At 33.1% G+C, this 9,082-nt stretch overlaps 1 long non-coding RNA gene across 1 annotated transcript; it reads left to right on the top strand.

Annotated features, from left to right (window-relative positions):
* Window positions 1-2,154: 2,154 nt before the first annotated feature.
* LOC148176428 (uncharacterized) lies at window positions 2,155-6,776 on the top strand. Its single transcript, XR_015769910.1, has 3 exons — window positions 2,155-2,415; window positions 2,469-3,391; window positions 6,448-6,776. It is a non-coding gene; the product is annotated as an uncharacterized LOC148176428 (long non-coding RNA).
* The last annotated feature ends 2,306 nt before the right edge of the window (window positions 6,777-9,082 follow it).

The raw sequence follows: 9,082 nt of genomic DNA, 5'->3' as shown, positions 1-9,082 counted from the left end.
AACCTGGATCTTTGATACAGTTGTTTATTGCCATGTTCCTATGTTACGCTACCATTTATTTTGGGCCAACATTAGCCTCCGAAGAGAATCTAACATTAATGGCTCCAGGAGGGTTCAATCGTAAGTTGGTATTTGGCCCGAACACTCCTGTGAGTTAGAGCCGGTAAAGGAAGATAATTGCTCGGGAAACCTTAATTAAGCCCTCCACCCGGCCACAGAACAAATGTCATCAAAATGACAGTTTTTGGTTTGTCATTGAAGGTAAATAGTTATTTTCCAAACGAAAAAGAAGAAAATCATCAGAGCTCCGAATCGGATTCAACTAGTTCATCGATTTCATCTTCTGAATCCGACTCTGTTAGTGTTAAAATGATTGAAGGAATATTGTCTACAGCTGCGTCTCCCATGAGTGCCGACCAGTCTTGCCTAATTAAATTTTAGCAATGTAAAACAAAGTTTTTCCGGTTGTTTGGTGTGCATTGCGAAATTGATTTTAACAATAAATTTCTGACTTTCTTCCTTACGATTTCTGCAGGAAAATATTGTGTTTTCTACGTTTTGAAACTGGTTGCATAGGTAAAGCACTTTTAGATGTGAAAGTTCTACATTACCGGCGGACACACAGTTTGATGCTCACCCTGGCGGCTGATAACAGCATTAATAATAATAATAATGATACTCATAATCAATTTAAAAATTTAAATTCAATTTGTTATTAGGAAGAAACTGTAAATAGTATTGTGGGAGTTCGTTTAAGAATTTGAAGACATTTACTTTTCCCAAAACGTACGCAATTTCTTAATAAACTCGCACATTACTATTTACAAACAGAAAAATGCCTATAAATTAAACAAGGTTTTCATTACAATAAATTTACCTATTTCTACATTTTCGGATAAAACGCGAATAAATGAAACGGAGAAATGGTCTTCCCGACCGCGGTTACGTGAAACCGCGGATGTCGAATACGCGAATACGGCGGGAGTACTGTACTTTTAAAGATAGACAGCAGACCTCACAGAATTTAATCATTTAGGACACTTGTTATCACAGATAATCGTTCCGATGATAAAATAGCAGGACTTTATATTGCTCTTTCGACCATTAACGGCCCAGTTTCCTTCCTTTCTATGTCTAGCATACTCTCGTCATCACTAACATGTCTTGCACTTCCACGACTGCATTCTAATGTTCCTCACTGCTTGTTAAACTTGAACCTTTCTGGACGGGAAATTCCCATTTTTGAGTACGATTCGATCTTGCCAGTTTCTTAACATGCTCCTACAAAATTATAACTCATGTATTTCTCTTTTGACTGACACAACTTTCATGAATCTTACTTCATAATTATATTGTAGGAATTGCATCTTTTCGGAACCCCTTGATCTACCAAGACTGTGTGCAAGATGAAGTTCATAAACCTATTGGCCTTTCAGTATATTATGCTCCATTGGTGCTAACTGCTGTTTCCAATTCTTTGAAAAGTTTTTCATCATTTTTACGAAAACCTTGGCTTTTGTTGCATTTATCTTGACGTCCTGATACGCAACCTTTTTTTTCAATGCGTTCATTTCATAGCGGGATATTCCATGTTTTAAATCACGCTACATCTCTCTCCAAAGACTCAACCTAGCATTTTATTATACCAATTAGTATTATAGATACTATCGGAAAATAATGGAAACACCATACCTTTCAAAAGTTGATGTGTAATTATTGCTGTCAAATTTGTATAACATTACAAATGAAGTTCGAAACCACGAAAAGCAGCACTTCAAAATCTACAATCTACAAAAACGCGGATAGTTTAAAACACTTCAATGCTTGCGACATTTGTCAGGTTTGTCATTACATTTCCGCAAAAAACTTGCCAACTTGATCAATGCCAAATTGTTCATTAGCGACACGTAGGGACAGATCACAGACCTTAAATCTTTATTTCATACGGTTATTACTAAGTTACGCATCTAAAGTTAATTTACCTATGCTTGTCATTTAATATCCTTGCCAACTAGACCTACGTTAAATAAGGTCACTAGATCAAATTATCTGTTTTATAAGGTACCGCTGTTAGTTTTCCAGTGCGCAATTCAAGAGAGACAGACATAGTCCATAAATCAATGGGTTAGAACGAGACGCAAGATTCTAGGGAATTGTCATAAAATTGTTGATGTAAAATTTGTCATTGACAAAATGTAAGGTTATCTTAAATTTATTTGTTTAAAATACACTTAAATAAACCGTGGGTACAAAAAGAAAATTGGTTCCAACATTATAACAGACTATGTGAATACGTAAGAGGTGAGCGAACCGACATTAGAACCGATTCCATTTTAGCACGTTAAGGAGGTGCAACACTCAGAAACGGTCTCGGACTTCAAGCACTGTCTTTTCTAATCTTCAACGATTCGACTTGTATGCAGTAACGCCCTAAATAGAATATGCTATTAGCACTTATTATATTGTAGCTTCTCCCGACGATGTAGTAACAATGATGAGATGTTAAAGTAACTGAGAGAAAGCATTGCACAAATGGAAGTAGCAAGTACATGAGCAGAAAATGAAGTACATGAGATATTTTAAAGGGGCTATTAAGAAGAAAGAATTTACAAGTTTGAAGAAGTAGACATGTTTAAGATCTTGAATGAGTTTATGCAAAACAACTGCAACAAAATGAATGAATATCAAGAACAAATATTAAGGTTATGTTAAAATTATTTACTTAAATCACCCTGAAATACAAAATTACATCTATTTTTAACACTACAGGAGACCATTTGAATGCGTTTTAGGACCTTCGTACGCCACATTAAACTATAGAACCAGTTTTGCATATCTTATGTATATTTCATGTCCCATTGCATTTTCAGTTTTCACATTCATTATGAGGAGGTAGCAGTGGCTTCAAACCAACCATCTTCTGCCGCTGATGTTGAAAGCGATGGTGTGTCTTCCTTATAAGACTGTGTATCTGCACTGTTCAAGTGATGAGTGCAATGACTGTGTCTTGTCCACCTGCTAGTTTATGAGGCCCCGCTGTTACATTAAGGATAGCAGTCAGTTGGTCCTACAACACATTTTGAGAACGTTTACCGTTGAGGCCGATATACTTACACTTTACAATATCATTGCTTGTGTTTTAGGCATTTGAAATAATATTTCTGTCCATAACGCAGGTTTTGTGATGTACCACATGTGAGTGGTCTTCCTTCTTCCATTTTCTTGCCCATAGATTTGATTTTCAACTCATATTAACAATAAGATGAACGAGTTATTCGCCTGAATGCAAGAAGTTCATGTTGGTATTGGGGCTATTGAAACACAAAAGCGATTGAAGACAAATTGGGGGAACATTATTTAAATTTAGTTCACGGAATTCGTAAACTAACAGGTACAAAATTCCATAACCTTATAAGAAGTACTCAAGGGTTCATATACAAAAACCAACTTTAGTATTCCTCCAATACGTACTGCTTAACCAATGTCACAATGATTGTCGGCTTCGATAGGGCCATCTACCTTCTATTTGGAGTTTTCTGAAATTTGTGGAAAGTCGTCGTACATAAAACGTCAAATAGTATTAACTTACGGCGGAGGAAACAAATACACCATAACGATTCGTGTTGAGAAATCGCACATTCAAACCATTTTATTACAAACGATATTTGACAAGAATTGACAGTTCATAAAGCAATGTGTCCACACAAACAACACAAAATTTAGTGCGCATGTAGAGATAGACAGAAGATATCGTTGTCTTTCATTTTGTCACTAACAGCGGTACCTTATAAAACAGACAATTTGATCTAGTGACCTTAACGTTAAATGTTTATTAGTGACCCCAAGTGGCTGATCACAGAAGTTTAGATTTTTCCGGTTTGCCTCCAAACTTAAATTTACATGGTAACAATGAACTTACTCATCTAAAGTTGATTTACCTATGACTGGTTGTCTTGCAATAGTTGATTCCATCTCGTTTTATTGTCAAATTTGAATGACAAATTTATTTGACAGACAGTGATGCCAATGTTTAATTCCTAGTTATTTCAAAAATCCAACGTAGCGACACGAAAGTATCCGTTAGTTACTTCTACCCACGGTGAATCGAGCATATACGGTGGCCGCATCTCTCTAGCCGAACAGAATGATGACGTCACAATCGCCCTGTAGACAGCGCTTGCATTATTTCGCTTACGATTATTTCAATTAAATTTCGCAGAAATGATATTTAAACTTTTATTAACATATCAGAAAATTATACAGCGATTCCTTTCACTTTGGGGAAATACATTTTTAACCATTTCTTAGCTATAATTTAGCAGAAATATTTTCCTAGTTTTTTAACTGTTGTTACAATTTTTGTTTCTGTAACATGTTCTATCTGTTTTTTGAATTAAAAATAACAAAAAAACACGTAATAATAAAAAAGAAAAGTATGTATATAATACTAGTGTTGGTTTTTTTTGTTTTTTTAGCAGTGTTTGTGATTTTCTTTTTGCCCTCGTATATTCTTCTTGACTCGTATTTAATCTTTTTACCTTCATATATGTGCGTTAAAAAAATATATTGTCAGCTTATTAAGTCGTTAAGTTGCTAAGTCCATTTCGATTTTTTTAACCGAGGTCGACATATCTTAATTTTTTTTTTTGGGGGAACGAAAATAGAATGGTTCTTAATTCTGAAATCATAACACATGAAAGGATCCAATGCTGTACTATTCTGTTATTCTTTTTATAAAATTGAAAACGCATTTTGTTCAAAAATGGACTTAGCAACTTAACAACTTAAACCGACGATATGTGGCAATAATGCTTTACAGCTTACAGCAGTGAATAATTTACGGTGTACAGTACAATATTTTGTTACAAAAATTATTAACGATACGTCGTACGAAAATGAGGCCAAAATGCATTTTCTAACTTGATAGTTTTGTAAAATACAATGAGTACGTTTTAAATGACCAACCGTTCTGAACTCTATTGTGTTTATGCAAGGTGGCGTTTGATCAGACACCGACATCAAAAAGTGCCGAGTGTCTTGGCTTGAGACTGCAAATAATTTTGAGAAATATTTTAAATCTTTTCACAGTAAAGCCGTAAACAAAAATAAAAATATTGTTAAATCTATTACTAATGAAATAAAAAAAAATTAAAGAATTTCCAGAGGAAATTATTACTACATATATTCTTCAACGCACATACAGAGTGATTTATAAAAAACGGCAGGCGTTGTAAAATTTTTATTTATGAACCAATTTCAAAAATTTTAAAAAGAAATTAAATAGATTTTAATTTACTATAAACTGCCGGTTTTAGAATTTTTCTAAAGGTCTTAGTATCTTTTGGGCGATACTCAACTTTCTTATTTTAAATTGGCACGCATATTTTTTTTTTAGATTTTTTAGATTTTATTAACTTTAATTGCCTAATTTTTTTCGTTTTTGATAATTTTTTTAAAAATATTTTTGTAAAAATAGAACATACTACACATTTCGGAATCATGAAAATTAATATCTTCCAAATTATGAAAAAAAATGACTCCCAATTTAATAATAAATAATAAATTTAATAATTATCTTATCTTGCAAAAGTAAAAAGTTGAATATCGCCCAAAATATACTAAGACATTTAGAAGCATTCTAAAATCATCAGGTTATAGTAAATTAAAAATTCTACAACGCCTGCCGTTTTTAAAAAATCACCCTGTATATAAGAGTTGAAAGATTAAATACTAGTCAAGAAGAATCCGCGGGGGCAAAAAGAAAGTCACGTACACACATAAAATCTAAAAATGCTAAAAAAAATGAAAAAATTATAACCTAATATTTTATCAAAACTTTTTTGTTTTCTTGTCAAAGCTGACATTTTTGGTTTAAATACTAAACAAGCTTTTGTTTGATGAATACATTAATTAACAGAAACATTTTTTATTTAAGGTTTTGGTCCACTTTTTCTCTGAACCCCACAATTATAATGTTTTGTGTATTTCTCTCTGTATTCTAGTTTTAGGTCTTATATTTATATCTTGTATAATCCTTTTAATTCATGGGTACCAACACTAGTATTAGATACATACTTTTCATTTTTATTATTATGTGTTTGTTTGCTATTTTTATTTAAAAAACATATAGAACATGTTACAGAATTAAAAATTATAATAACAGTTAAAATAATATTTCTGCTAAATTATAGCTAAGAAATGGTTAGAAAATGATTTTCCCTAAAGTGAAAAGAATCGTTGTATAATTTTCTGATATGTTAATAAAAGTTTAAACATTATTTCTGCGAAATTTAATTGAAATAATCGTAAAATGTTCATGCAACCGCTCTCTACAGGGCGACTGTGACGTCATCATTCTGTTCGGCTAGAGAGATGCGGCCACCGTATATACTCGATTCACCGTGACTTCTACCGACCGTGAATCGCTAATAGGTATCGATATTTCAGGTACAATGTCCCTCACGTCAACCAAAGATTAGAAAACTCCAAAGCCAGAAAGAAGAATCAGTGGCAACATAGCCCAGTATTTCCGCACCTTAGATGGAAACATAAACATCAAAAATGTTGTGGGTGTCAACATCCAGGAGAACTAAATTGAAAAAGGAAATTCAGAATCTGAAGAATCTGAGAAAATCTGCTGAACAAGAAGATTGAAAATCCAAATTTGAGTTATGTAGCAACCAATTATTTTATATTTTTGATTCGCCACATATGATAGTTGGCAAATAAATTTGTGCGGAAAGTTAAATTTACTTCAGTGCACTATCTAATAGACTAGCCCCAAAATTAACCATTGAATTTTCTCACATTGTATATTGATAAAGGAATAGTATACATGAAAATACGACACTCTTAAAATTAATACCCAGTTTGTTTGTATTTAAACGTAATTAATAATAATTATTGAAAACGTTTATGCAGCATTATTTTTTCTTGGCGTAACGTAAAAATCTTGTCTAAAATTCTATGACCAAAAACGAACAAATTTACGGAACTAAGACTTCATCTACTAATTAACATAACGTATATAGTTAAAATTTGTATACAGGGCTATTCATAACTGTACGACCTGTAATTTCAAAAAATGCAACCCATTATACATTTTCAAAGCAACCTTCGCTTTTAGTAAATTGAAATATTAATGCTTGACATTTAAAAAAATCACCACACTGACATTTATTGTTCAACGATTTATTAAGATAACAAAACTAGAAGCCAAATTTATGTAACAGTAACAAATTTAACAAAAATTGGAAACAAATCATCAAGTGTTGAAAATGCTGGCCATTATTTGTTTCGCAACAAGCTATTCTGTTCATAAAAGATCGCCGCACGCGTTCCAAAATTTCTGGTGTAACCGATCTACAGGCTGCTGTAATCTTTGCTTTTACATCTTCCAGGTTTCCTACAGCTCTTGAACATACATGATGTGGTATAGACGAAATTTGTTAGCAGAAATAATTCTTGAAACTGAAGACAGACTGCCACAAAATTTTGACTGACGTGCGGATTTTCTGTAACATCTTAAAGAACCGCAACTTCATTCTTCATACCTGTGGCTGTTCTAGTTCTAACTCGTTTCTGTTAGGGCTAGTTTTCTCTTAAATCGTTTTTCAATTTTCGGAAAATTTTGTCTGTTGGGTGTGTAGCACGGTCAGAATATCTTTGTGCAGCCGCTACATCATCATCATGTCACTTTTCTTGTCGTAGAACATTTTCGCGAAGACAATGATAACTAGGAGTATTAAGTTTAGTTTGCAAAAATTGACAACTCTTTATGACACCTTTGGTTGATATAAAGCATCTCTGATTGTATTTTTGAAATTTTAATTTAGAAAACCCAAGTCAAGACTGGAAATGTATTGTTGATTGCATTTTTTTTAATTTCAGGTCGTTCAGTTATGTGAATAGCCCTGTATAACTTTTATGAAAGCTTTGGATAATTTTTAACGTTAAGCACTAGAAGGTTTCAACTAAATTTTACATTTCATGTTTATTTTTAATAACCATTTTAAAAATTGCATCATTTGTTGGATTTCTAGGACGAAAAATCAAACAAGTAGATATACAGTCTAATTTGTTACTTACCCTTTTTAAGATTTGAATTGAATGCAGGGTGATTCTTTTCAATATTCAATATTACTTACACCACACGATTTTGTACAAATTAGAAAAAATGCATTTTCCGCAAATATTAAAGTTATCGGAATATTTGTCTTGGGCAACAAAAATAAATCGATCATTTTTGCGAGAAAACTACTGACAGTCGCAATATCTGGAGTATTGTCGTATCAAGTAACATTTCGCCATTAAACAAATTGGTTTTAATTCAGTAAAATATAGCTTCAATTCATGTTGCTCGCCTGTTTTTTCATGAGACAAAAGCAAATAGCACTCGTTCGCTGTTTTCTGTCACCGTCACACCAATGTAGTATATTATGAAACGCGTTTCATAATGAACATTTTGCCGCACGCACGTTTTTAGGACACGACGAGCGTAGCGAGGAGTGTCATAAAGTAGTAAGTACGGCAAAATGCATTATGAACAAGTATCATACGCTATTTTTTCTATTTCGCGTTATTTTAAACGAAAAAACTTGATTTCGAAATCTAGGGAATTTTATGATAGTTGGTTATGGTTTTGAGGTTATCGCAGCCATTAATCAAACACTTTAGATGAGTTCCCCTAAGAGGACCGGGATTAAATTTGGAAGGTTTGAAACTTTGCTAAAACTTTCCCCCACAATTGTGAGAGAGCGCTGCGGTCGCTGCAAATGCCACGTGAATGATTCTAATGATTCTGATTGGCCGAACTGGTTGCTAGGAGCACTGAGTTGTTATGGTTGTTACAAATATACAAACTGCGCCGACAAATGTGTGGTGTTGTCACACTATCATTCTCCAAAACGTTGAAATTAGTTGTAAATCCAAGCTTAAGAAATGATTTTACACAAATTAAAGCCACAGGACATCAATTTTTTACATTACGTACATCAGGTCCAGGTACCATCACCAGCTATAAAGAATAATAAACAAACTGAACTGCTTTCATCAGGAATAAACAAGTTCTCCATTAACAAAA

This window comes from Gnatocerus cornutus, chromosome 4, assembly GCF_029298725.1.
Source record: "Gnatocerus cornutus isolate USDA-ARS CGAHR chromosome 4, icGnaCorn1.1, whole genome shotgun sequence".
NCBI lineage: Eukaryota > Metazoa > Arthropoda > Insecta > Coleoptera > Tenebrionidae > Gnatocerus > Gnatocerus cornutus.
The sequence above is the reverse complement of the archived record's forward strand: the minus strand, read 5'-3'. Positions and strand labels throughout refer to the sequence as shown.